Raw genomic sequence first — 14,224 nt, forward strand, 5'->3', positions numbered from 1 at the left:
ACTGAATAGAATCTTGTTGATTTTCAAAGGATCACAGCTGGGGAGCCATTCACAAGTAAGCTGAAAAATAATACTACTAGTCAACATTATGCTGCATTTTCAGATTCACATGTAGATTTTAAGTAATTATTACTCATAATAATCATGGAAGTGCTATTTTCTCTTTCTAGATGAATGATTTCAGATTCTAATTTGAGAAATAATTTAAAATGAATAACATAAAATGCATTTTCATTTATCACTGCTCCCTCAAAACATCTTACAGATACATTTTCCTTTAACAGGTAAGCAATCGCATGCCTAATTTTTTAAAAATATAAATAAATCACATATCAGAATCTTTGATATCGACTTAAATATATCATTGTAATAGTACTAAATTTGTCCAGTTAATTATAACATATATTAGAGAAAAAATTCATGTTCTAATTTTGATAGTCTTGTAGAGCCAGAAGATATCCTACCCACCACTCCACAATCTGATATATATTTCTAGTATTATTTTTTTCTAGGTTAAAAAGACACAGGAAAATAATTAATTGTACTTAACTATTTCTCAAATGTATCGCACTCATCTCTGTATGTACATTTCTCATTATAATAAATATTATTTTACTTCAACAAATGTAATGTGAAATGCTTGCAGTTCTCTGTTTAAAACATTTTTCCCAGCTTTCTATATGTTATATTAAATGGGATGTCTATGCGTTGAAGGCTTTTCAAATGAGATACTGAAATTATAATTGATATTAACATTGTCAATCTATTCTGCCTCAGAATTTTATTAAAACAGAACTTCTCCCTGCTTTGAAGTGGATACATGTTATGGGGTCAGGGGGAATATACCCCTCCAAAAAAAAGGAAATCCATTTCTTCAAAGTCATATGAAAAATGAGGCAAAAATCTCACAAGGTTGGAGTATCGTATAATATTATTTTGCAGAGAGAATAATGGAAAAATCAATGACCTCTTTTTTGTATTAAATTTATTGGAGTAATACTGGATAATAAGATTATATAGGTTTCAAGTGTGCAGTTCAATAATGTCTTATGTATACTGCATTGTATATTCACTACCCAAAGTCAAATCTCCTTTAGCCACCATATATTTGATCCTCTTTACCCTTATTTACCTCCCCGCTCCTCCCTTTCCCTCTGGTAACCACTAAACTGTTGTCTGTGTCTGAGTTTTTGTGTCTAAGTTTTTGTTTGTGTTGTTCATTTGTTGCTTTCAGTTTTATATCCCACAAATGAGTAAAATCATAAGGTTCTCAACTTTTTCTGTTTAACTTATTTCACTTAGCATGATAATCTTAAGATCCATCCATGTTGTCACAAATGGCAGTATTTCATCTTTACTTATGGCTGAGTAATATTCCATTGTATATATGTATCACATCTTCTTTATCCAATCATCTATCGAAGGACACTTCAGTTGTTTCCATGTCATGACCCCCATGAATAATTTTTCAATGAAATGTATGTATGTGTCTTTACGGACAAATGTTTTAAAATTTTTTGGATAGATATTCAGAAGAAGGATTGCTGAGTAACATGGTAATTCTATTCTTAATTTTTTGAGGAACTTACATACTGTTTTCTGTAGTGGCTATACCAATTTATATTCCCACCAACAGTGTATGAGGGTTCCTTTTCCTCCACAACCTCTCCAAAACTTGTTACTACTTGCCTTGTTGATCATAGCCATTCTCACAGGTATAAGGTGGTATCTCATTGTAGTTTTGATTTGCATTTCCCTAATAGCTAGTGAAGTTGAGTACCATTTCATACGTCTGTTGACCTTTTGTATGTCTCCTTGGGAGAACTGTCTGTTCATGTCCTCTGCCCATTTTTTAATTGGATTGTCTTGTTGTTTTGTTGAGTTGTATGATATGAGTTCTTCATATGTTTTGTATATCAGCCCCATTTTAAAAGGTATTGTTTACAAATATCTTCTCCCATTTAGTTGGTTTCCTTTTTGTTTTATTGATGGTTTCTTTTGCTGTACAGAAGCTTTTTAGTTTGATATAGTTCCATTCATCTATTTTTGCTTTTACTTTGTTTGCCTTTGAGGTCAAATACATAAAATCCTCTCTAAATCCAAGGTCTATGAATTTAGTGCCTATGTTTTCTTCTATGCAATTTCTTGTTTCAGGTTTTATATTCAGGTCTTTGATTCATTTTGAGTTAATTTTGGTGTATGGTGACAGATAGCAGTCTATTTCATTCTTTTGAGTGTAGCTTTCCAATTTTTCCAGCACCATTTATTGAAGAGGCTTTCTTTTCTCCATTGTAAGTTTTTGACTCCTTTGTCTAACATTATTCACCCATATGTATGTGCATTTACTTCTGGGCTCTCAATTCTGTTCTATTGATCTATATGTCTGTTTTTCTGTCAATGTCATGTTGTTTTGATTATTGTTTATAATCAAAACTTTGTAGTATAATTTGAAGTCAGGAAGTCTGATATCGCCTATCATTTTCTTTTTTTTTAGGACCACTTTGGCTATTTGGGGTCTTTTGTGATTCCATACAAATTTGATGTTTTTTGTTCTACTTTTTTAAAAGTGCTGTTGAGATTTTGATGAGGATTGCATTAAATCTGTATATTGTTTTGAATAATGTGGCCATTTTAACCATGTTGATTCTTCCAATTCATGAACATGGAATATCTTTCCATTTCTTTGTATCTTCTTTAATTTCTTTTAATAATATCTTATAGTTTAGAATGTATAGGTCCTTCACATCTTTTTTTAAATTTATTCCTAGGTATTTTATTCTTTTTGTTGCGATTGTAAAAAGAATTTTTTTAATTTCTTTTTCTGAAATTTCACTGTTAGTGTATAGGAATGCAATAGGTTTTTGTACATCGATTTTGTATCCTGAAACTTTACTCTATTTGTTTATTGTTTCTAGTAGTATTTTGGTGGAGTCTTTACGATTTTCTATGTAAAGAATTATGTTGCAAAATGAAAAACAAATTATGTCATCTGCAAAAGGTGACAGTTTGACTTCATTCCCAATTTGGATGCCTTTTATTTCCTTCTCTGACCTGATTGCCTTAGCTAGGACTTCCAACCCTATATTGAATAAGAGTGGTGAGAGCAAACATCCTTGTCTTTTTCCTGATCTTAAAGGAAAAAAGCTTTTAGTTTTTCACCATTAATTATGATATTAGGTGAAGGTTTGTCATATATAACCTTTATTATGTTGAGGTATTTTTTTTCTATACCCAGTTTGTTGTTTTAATTATAAATGGATGCTACATCTTAAATGCTTTTTCTGCATCTATTGATATGATCATATAATTTTTATCCTTTGTTTATGTAGTGTATCTCATTGATCAATTTGCATGTGTTAAACTGTCCTTGCACCCTGGAATGAACCCAATTGATTGTGATATATAATCATTTTAATGTATTGTTGTATTCGATTTGCTAGTATTTTGTTTAGGATTTTTGCATCTGTATTCAAAAGAATTCAGAGATACTGGTCTGTAGCTTTCATTTTTTTGTGTTATTCTTACCAGATTTGGTATCAAGGTAATGTTGGCTTCATTAAATGAATTAAGAAGTATTGCCTCTTCTTCAATTTTTTGGAAGAGTTTGAGAAAGACAGGTATTAAATCATCTCTGAATATTTGGTATAATTCACTAGTGAAGCCATCTGACCCTGGACTTTTTTTTTTTTATTAGATTTTTAATGGTTGTTTCAGTTTCCTTACTGTTGATCAGTCAGTTGAGAATATGCTTGACATGATTTCAATCTTCTTAAATTCGTTGGGGCTTGTTTTGTGTCCTAACACATAGTCTTTCTCTGAGAATGTTCCATGTGCACAAGAAGAATGCATAATCTTGTGTTTGAGATGGAAGTCTCTATAAATGATGATTCTGTCTATTTGGTCTAACGTGTCATTTAAGGTTGATATTTCCTTATTGATTTTCTGTTTGGATGATCTACCAATGACCTCTTTTTGACTGGTCTCTAAGTCTTTTGGTGTCTTAAAAGTTTGCCTTTATTATAATCATTTAAAAATAATAATAAACCAACTTTGAAAGAGGACTCACCCCTAACATTCAAAAACACCTAAAAACATCTATTTTCAGTAAAAAGTCCCCATTTGCTATATAATTCACACAACAGTAGGAAAAGCTCAAAAATTAAATGTAGAGCTGACTCAGCCTTCTCTAGCCTGTGGATCCTATAATCTTCTGCTTGTTTTGTTTCTTGGAACATCTTTTCAACTCTCTCTTGATGAGTAAGATTAAAGACTGGTCAGTTTAACCGCCAGTATATAAGAATCATAGAATAAGAGTTTTCAAACCTTGGGTACTTCCTCTGATGTTATCAGGGTTCAGGGGTAGGAGTCACTAGGCCCTAAGAAGAAAAAATGTTGCCCTTGAATATCAGCACTTTTCCCCTGGGTCTTACTATTATGGATCCTAATGTCTTGGTATAAATATTAAAACAGGAGTGTTTGCAAATGAATTAATATATTTTAGACGAGAGCACATGAGACTTCTTAAATGAGTTCTCAAATTTTATTTTCCTTGACTCTGAAAATTTTCTATCTTAATACATATATAGATGTATATGAACTTCTATGACAATATATGTAAACCCAGTTTAATTTTCTGTTTTATGCCTTCTTTTGTTTGTTTCTTTATTTCTCTAACTAATTACATTTTGTGTTATTCTCTATTATGCTTCACTGGGGAAAAATAAACACCTGAATTTAATCTAAATTCATCAAGAAGAAAAACTGGATTTTAATAAAAGATGTATTTTTCTGTATATATGTGTTTGTAGGGGAAAGTGTGTGTGTGCATGTATACGTGTGTATGTGTGTGTGTGTGTGCATGTGTGTGTGTGTTTGCATACAGGGATGATTCTAGACCTCTTCCTTTCTAACCATAAATAAATGTTCAGGTAGTTAGAGTGGCATTTCCAGCAAATTGTTCTTGGAAATAGTTCTATGGGCTATTATTAATGTTTTACTTAAAAAAGAGAGAATTACTGATCAAAGTACAAAACAAAGATTGTTTTTTGAAATATACAGGTTTCATTATTATAAGAGTTATCAAGGTGTCAAATGAATTCTAACTCCCTGAATGGGATGTTGTAAGACATGTCAAATAAATACCACTTCTTAAGTTTTTCTGACCATGGACTCTTTTTCCATAGGGTCAGTGTTCTGAAAATTACAGTTTGAAAAACAAGGAAATTCAGGATCAGAAATATTAATTATCTTACAATTCATGATACCCGATATTCTAGTTCAGAATTCTGAGTTGGCTCATATGGTCTATTAGCCAAATCATTGTGACTTACAAAATCTATGAACATCAGGAAGTAGCTTGCTAGGCACTTTGTATCACATAAAAATAATTTGGATTTTTGTCATTTAAGTAAAAACGATAAACCTATCTTAATAAGAAGCATAGTGCTTCTGTTTCTAGTAATGACACAGAATAGGAAGTATTTACAAATAGTAATCATACAGAGATTTTAGTCCCTGTAGTGGTAAACAAGTAAGGTCAAAATGGTTTAAGATGATGCAAACAGGACTTTTAGAAGTTAGAAAATATTTTGATTCTATTTTTAGGTACATGATTTTGTTTTATTTAGCCTAATGTAGAGAATTATGAACAAGTGATAGTTTGTATATTATTGTCCAGCTTTAAATACATACTCATCACTATCTCTTTTATGTTTTTTTTTTTTTTGAACAATGTTATTTAGATGTTCAGTATAGCCTTAGTTAATAAAATGCAAATTTTGGAAAGGAACAGATTTTAGTGCTCTAGTAGCAGAGTAATAAAAAAAATCAGTCTTAGTGCATATTCTTTTTTATATTTTAAAGACATTCATCTGTGTTATGAGTTTTTAAATGGCCAATCATTTTATGTGTAATGTCACAATATTTTTCATCCAGGAAATATATATAACTTTACTTGACTATTTAAATACCTTCTGAGTAGTTCATAAAAGTACTTCAAGAAAAATTATAATTTTATTTCAACATGTATTAGGCTGTCATTCATGTTCTGGAAAAGGAGTTTTACCCCCTGTTACTCTATGTAAAGCACATAGATATTCATCTTAGCTTATAAAGGCAGTTAAAGTAAATGACAGGTATTCACATTTACTGACTACAGTATTAGACAGGAGTTATCTAAAAGTTGTTTGTAAAGAGCTTAAAGAATGTTAATGGAGAAAATCATATTTATTAACCTGATGTATGGACCATATTAGTAAGGCCATTTTTATTTCTTGTCAAGTTTATTTTATGTTTATTCTTTTACACAATGAGAAATTATAATAGCAATACTTTAATTAGCACTTCAGTTTTACCCAAGGAGAAAGAGCAGGAATACATGATAAGACCCTACAGTGGAAGAAAGGTGACTGCCACATCTTTAGGACATGTGTTCCCCATGCTGGTCTAAGCCTGGACTTAATTAAAATACAAGAGAATGTTGTCCTCCCATGCCCCACCACCATGGTAACAAAACACAGGTAAAAAACTAACTATGAAATACAACAAAGAGAACCACAACAGACATATACTCTGTGGTGAGCAGCCACACAATCGGATGAATTGGAGAGAAGCTAGGAGCAGAATTTTTGAGAAAAAAACCTCTGACAAACTAACTCACACTCTAAAAACAAGATACTAGTATAAGAATTTCAAGCCTCAGGTACACTACAGATAAACATGTTTCAAATCCAGTTAAACTTCTAACTCCATTAATAAAACCATCACCATACAAGCCTAGCAGAAAAAGAGGCACGCTCATCTCCAAGAAGAATATGTATTTATCTCAGTTTCTATCTCTGAAACACCATGTTTGATTTCTGACAAAATATACACGCCGTACGAGACATAATTTACGTCTTCGAGACAAACACAGTCTGATGATGCAAACCAGACTCAAATATGATAGAGGTTGGTATTATCAGACAGGGAATTTTTGACAAAAGTCACTAAAATATTAAAGACTCTAATAGAAAATTAGACAACATACAAGATCACGTAGGTTATTTAAACAGAAAGAAAAAATATAACTAAGATTCAAATGGAACTACTAGGAAAAAAAGAGATCAAAATGAAGAATGTCTTCACTGGGTTTGTTATTAGACTTGACATAACTGAGCAAAGATTTAGTGAATTTGAAGAAAGGCTGAGAGAAATTATTGGTATTAAAATACAGAGAGAAAGAACAAAATTCAAGTGTCATGAGTCAATATCAAACAATTTTAAAATATATGCAATTATAATCTCAGAAAGTGAAGAAAGAATGAGGCCAAAGATATATTTGAAAAAATGTCTAAATTTTCAGTAATAGTTGAACCGTTTCAAACACATTTGAAAGAAGCACAGAGAAGAGAACAATGAACATGGTAAAGACCAAAAAAGACCATACATAGACATTATTCAAACTGCTGAAAACCCAAAGCAAAAATAAAATCTTGAAGGCATTTAGATTTTTTGTAAATGCGTATAGTGGAAGAAGGGTAAGAAGTATAATAGACTTACCATCAACATCCTTGCAAGCAAAAAGATGGAGAGAATTCTTTAAAGTCCTAGAAGCAGAAAAAATAAAGTCAACCAAGATATTTACACCCATGTAAATATTCTGCAAAATGAAGATGATGTAAAGACTCACCCAAAACAACTAAAATAGGAAATACTTTGCTAGCAGGCTTGATTTAAAAGAAATGTTAAAGAAAAATCTTTAGTTAAAATGAATATGATATAAGGCAGAAACTTGGATCTACCAAAAAAAAAAAAAGCATTAGATATGGAATAGATGAATATTTCTTTCTTTTAATTGTTCTGAAAAAACTTTTAATCAAAAATAGTAACAATCTAGTTTATCTTTTGAGCATATTTAAAGCCAGAAAAAGATCATATATTAATTCATTTTAAAAATGAATTAGCGTTTATGATTTACTAAGTCATTAGAGGAAATTGCATAAAGTATTTTTGAATAAATAGAGCAAGATACAGAAATATGTAATTACTTATATTTAGGAATTTCTAATAACCAGTTTGTAAATGAGTTAAATGAAACAATAGCTAAAATTTATTTGCTCCATTTGATGCATCATATATATTTGACCTCTGAGAGAGAAGCAGTAAAAATAAAGGTAAAAATGTTTGCAGTTATTTTAGTAAATGGGGTACTGATATATAAGACACTTCAAAAAGCATATATAAGTATATATCATTTTATTTAAATGCTTATAATACAGCGTATATATCTTAACCCCTTATTGTTTCTACTCAATCTCCCTTTCATCCTCTATCCATATCATTTTGCGTTACTAATTAACCACATTTTCAACTTAATTTACACTTTCCCATGTTTTTTTTCATACCTACATCATCATAGATAGAGACATAGACACCCACACAAACAATAATAGCAAATACTTTATGCGAATTGTAGCAGACCCTTTACTATGTATTTTAAAAATGTTACCTCATTAATGTTTAGGATAAGTCTGTTAGGCAGTTATTATCATTACTGTTTTCCAGGTGGGAAAGCTGAGATACAAAGAAGTGAAGCAGTTTACGCACAGGCACACAGCTTGTAAATTACAGATTTGGAATTCAAGTCTAGGTTGTCCATATCCAGAATTTCCTATTCTTAACTGCCATGCTATCTTACCTTTCACTACCTCCTAATCAGTGGAAACTTGTATTCAACCTTCTGCCATAATCCATTCACAGATATGATATAACTTGATATCATATGATATCACTTTTCATATGATAATGTAGAATACATAACTAGAGGAATCTTTTAATCAAATAATAGATTGTATTAGGTTAATTAAATTTAACAAGTAGGAAAGGAGATTTTTTTTGAATAGAAGATGGGGAAGTCACTAATGGCCTAAATAAAATATTTATGAAGTTTTTATCAAGTTGTCTTATTTAACTGTCTTCACTGACATGACTAATTTTGTCTTTGGTAAATTACAATCTAAATTGTTATTTTCGGAGCTCTTAAGTCATTCTAATGAATGAAATTTGGCAACCAGCAAGAATAAATAAGCACACGTATCTCCATATATTTAAACTGTGTTGATGGGTTTCTCAGATATGATTTTAACAGTACATTTTCAGTAAATAACACAGAGAGACTTTTCTCTTAATCAAAAAGTATATACACAGAGATACACACACTATATGGTATGGGGTCAAGAGAAATTCTGGGAATGTTAAGGGAATTAAATGATTTTAAATTAGACGTTTTTAGCAACTATGCCACAGACTCTTGGATTAGAAATGGGTATTAAATGATGTTCTAATTAATCTAGATTTTATATTTGTAAATTACTGTGATTTTATTCAAAAGTCTCAAGATATTCAGGGAAATCAATTTATATGTATTCACACTTAAAAAAACTTAATTTAAATTCAATCGCATATTCATGAGACTTCTTTATTAAAAATAACTTTCAGTATTAAGACTAATTCAAACAATAAGGTGGAGATTTTTAAATAATTACAAAATTTTATTAAAATACAAAATTTTATAAATATAAATTAGCATTATTAATTTATTCCTCAAAATTTGGCTTGGAATTTGGTTCTAATGGAAGACTTTTTTTTGCCTTAGTCAAGAACATCTTAGATGTAAGAAACAGAAATTAATCCAAGCTATTCTAAAAGGAGAAAACAAATGAGATGTACGCATGCACTCACACACACACACACACACACACACACTTGCACACAATTGGAGCAAGTGGAGGGAAAAGTTATATAAAGATGTACTGCCACCTCACAGAAAGCAAAACCGAATGGGTGGGGGAAATGCAATGGGCCACCTGAGATCGTACAGGTAGAAAGCCACTGGAACCTGGCATCTAATTATGAGGCATCCTCTGTGAAGTGTCTCATCTCATCTACATCATTCTCTCAGCAAACTGGGTTTCTCTTCTCCATAATCTCATCAGGAAATGTCTATTGCAATAAAATTTACAATTGCATTTTCTCTCAAGTTTAATACTGTTAGAAATTGACTACATTATTAATCAGCAAACCAAATTCTCAGAAAGGAACATCTGCCTGGTCAGGTTGATATATTTATCTAGGATGGTGAAAAAACTATATATGGGTTATTTCTTAACAGTTAAACATATTTAAAATAGCTTTTTCACATTTTTTGCTTTATACAGTGTGATATATTAAGGGAAACTAAATAAAGAATGAATTTAAATCAAATTTTAGACTAAAGGAAGAACAATTATTTGGTAGAGAGTAATTTAAAATTTTCAGTGAAAATTCTTCAGAGAAGTTGGAAAAAATTGAAATCTAAATACTAATAAACAAAGTAAATGTGTAGTAGTCACTAATATCTAACTCAATTCATTGTACATAGAGGGTGCTAGAATAAATATTTCTTGATGAATAGAAATTTTATTAAATTTTATTCCGCAGGAATTTATGGGCTCTTATATTGGCATTTAAATAAGAAATAATTGAAGTTAAAAGGAACTTAAAGGTATTATAAAATGATGACCTCTAATTAGTCCATATTGTCTTTGTTATACCCTTGGCAAGAAATCAAATTAATGTAAATAAAATATCTACTGTGTGTCAATTAGTAAAATATCAGAAAGTTTCTGATTCATGTTTTCTTTATGTTTAATTACTATTTATTTCATTTTATGAATTTCAGCATGAAATTGAGGATAAATTTTAAATTTGGAAATTATAAGAATTCATTAATATAAAAATTTTTGGTCAGTGAATGGAAAATTTGAATTTGCTTAGCTTTGTTTATACCTTACATGGTTTTAATTGTTATTTTAATTGAATACCTCCCAAAATTTGCTTTTAAAACTGTTTATTTTCTGTCTATAAATTACTCCTACTGGTAAATAATGTTTCAAATTTGTACTTACCCCCCAGACTTTTCTTGTAAAATATTAATGAATTTCACTTTAAAGGGGAAAATAAAGTGGGATTAAAATCATACTGAATGGGAATTGTCTTGCAGATATAGGCACACATTCAGTATGTCAACTCAAATTATCTTTAAAATGGTCTTTTAAGTGCAATTGCAATATAAATAGATAAGCATACACACAAATAAACGCAGTCTTATTTCAGACATGTAAACTGCATTTTAAAAAATAGGTACTTTTATTTGCTATGCTTGAGATATTTTTGTTTTGTTTTGTTTTATTGCAGATTGCTTAAAAGCAAATAGAACTTTTATTACCCATGCCGATAAATCTTTTCTTTACAGGATTTACCATGTGATTTATTTCAAATATATTCTATTAATATTTTTTCTTTCTTTAATTCTATAAAAATCTAGTCTGAATGTAAGAGTCTTAATCCATTATTAGGACAAATGTATTAATTTTTGTTGTTTAAAAAAATAACGTATTATACCAGTATAAAAAAGATAACAATAGCTATGATATTTTACTTGCTAAATCTAAACCTTTCAGTTATACCCACTTCAATGTTAGTTTAATGCTAGTGTAAATTGTCAGATCATCTAATCTCTTTAATGCTCTTAAATTATAGTCTGTATTCACTTTTATATATGACACAATTGTAGTAGTTCTCTAATTTGGCTACATAATACAATCATTGCTGAGCTTTAAGAAACGCTCATGCCTGGTTTATATTCCCAGAATTTCTCCTTAGTTGGTCTTGCATGTTCCATTAGAATTTATGAACACTCCTTTGGTGATTCTAATATGCAGCCAACTATGTGAATCACTTCAATATGGGGTTCGCCGCTGAGTAAATGATTATATTTTAAATATGAACTTTTAGAATTTAATCTTTTTAAATCTATTACTCTAATTTTCTAACTAATCGTGTCCTTCTCGTGTTAAAGAGAAACATTTTCATTAAGTGGTTTTTGATAAATCCACTTTCTGTTTCAGTGGATTTGCCTATTCTGGATATTTCATATAAATTAAACCATACAATATGTAGCTTTTCGTTATTAGGTTGTTTCATTTAGGGTAATCCATAATTTATGATTAATCCATATTTTAGAACTTATCAGTACTTAACTCATTTTTATTGTTAAATAATATTTAATTGTATAGATATACCACATTTTGTTTATTAATTGGTTGATGGCATTTTGGTTATTTTCACTTTTGCTATTATGAATAATACTACTATGATCATTAGTATATAGGCTTTTTGTGTGAATGTTATGTCTTCATTTATCTTGAGTATATATCTAGAATTATAATTGGTGAATTATATGGCAATTCTATGTTCACTTATTTGAGGGAGCTCCAAGCTGTCTTTCACAACAGTTAAACCATTTTATATTCTCAATAGCAGTGTATGAAATAGCATTATCTCCACATCCTAACACTTGGTATTATCTGTCATTTTTGTTTTAATTATTCTAGTAGTATATTATGGGTTTGCTTTGCATTTCTTTAATGACTAATGATATTGACCATCTTTTCATGTGTATATTGGTTATTTCTATGTCTTCTTTGGAAAAATGGCTACTCAATTCCTTTGCCCATTTTTAGAATTGGGATATTTCTCTTTATTTTTAGTTGTAAGAGTTCTTTATGTGATCTTGATAATATCCTTATCGGATATAGCATTTGCAAATATTTCCTCTTATTCTATGAGTGATCTTGTTTTTAGTTCATGATATCCACCTTTATGATGAAACTTACAAGGTTTCCCCTTTCTCCTAATCCTAACCAACATTTGTTATCTCTTATCTTTTTGGTGTTAGACATTTTAGCAGATATCATGTAATATTTCATTGTGCTTTTTATTTACATTTTCCTAATATTTTTAATTTTGATGAAGTCCAATTTATCTATATATTTTTGTCATTTGTGCTTTTTGTATTATATCTGAGAAAGCAATGTCCAATCTAAAGTAATGAAACTTTACTCCTGTGTTTTCTAATTTTACTTTTCTTTCTCCATCAGCTTTATTGAGATATAATTGACATATAATATTGTGATAAATTTAAGGTGTACAAAGTAATGATTATAATTTATATGTCTATTGCAATATAACTTCTACAATAAGGTTAGTAAACATGTATATTCTTGATAGTTACAATTTTTTTTGTGTGTATGGTGAGAACTTTTAAAATCTACTTCCTTAGAAACTTTTAAATATACAGTAAAGTATTCTTAAGTATAGCTACTGTGCTGTACATTATATCACTCGAATTTATTCATGTTATAGCTAGAATTTGTACCTTTTGACCACTTTCACCATTCTTCCATTGCCCACCCCAAGCACCTGTTTCTATGAGTTAGTTACTATATTTTTTAAATTTCACATATATGCGAGATCATTTAGTTTTTGTCTTTCTCAATATACTACATCATCTTTATCCATTCATTTATCGATTGACACTTATGTTGTTTCCATGTCTTGGCTATTATAAATAATGCTGCAATGAACATAAAGATGCAGATACCTTTTTGAGACAGTGATTTCATTTCCTTTGTACATGTACTCAGAAGTGAAATTGCTGGGTCATATGGTAGTTTTATTTTAAATTTTTTGAGAGACCACCATACTATTTTCCATAACAGCTGTACCAGTTTACAGTGCACAAAAAGTTCCCTTTTCTCCTAATCCTCACCAGCATTTGTTATCTAGTGCTTTTTCGATATTAGACAGCCTAACAGATGTGAGATGATATCTCATTGTGGTTTGGATTTGCATTTTCCTAATGATTAGTGATTCCGAATAACTTTTCATGTACTTTTTGCTATCTGTATGCATTCTTGAAAATATTCAGATCATTTGCCCATTTTTAATTAGAGTATTTATTTTTTTACTGTTGAGTTCTATGAGTTCCTTATATATTTTGGATATTAATCACTTTTGAGATATATGATTTGAAAGTATTTTCTTCCATGACATAGATTGCCTTTTCATTTTGTTGATTGTTTCTTTTGCTGTGCAGAAACTTTTCAGTTTCATGTAGTCCTACTTATTTATTTTTGCTTTTGTTATTTATGCCTTCATTGTCACACTCATAAAATCATGCTAAGAACAATATCGAAGAGATTTTTCTTCCAGTTTTATGGTATCTGGTTTTAGATTTAGGTCTTTAATTCATTTTGGATTAATTTTTATTAGTGGTATAAGGTATAGGTACAGTTTCATGTGGAATGAACTTTATATCTGCATGTGAATATCTAATGTGCATGTGAATGTCTAGTTTTCCCAC

Source organism: Pteropus medius, unplaced genomic scaffold (assembly GCF_902729225.1).
Source record: "Pteropus medius unplaced genomic scaffold, Ma_sr-lr_union100, whole genome shotgun sequence".
Classification (NCBI taxonomy): Eukaryota; Metazoa; Chordata; class Mammalia; order Chiroptera; family Pteropodidae; genus Pteropus; species Pteropus medius.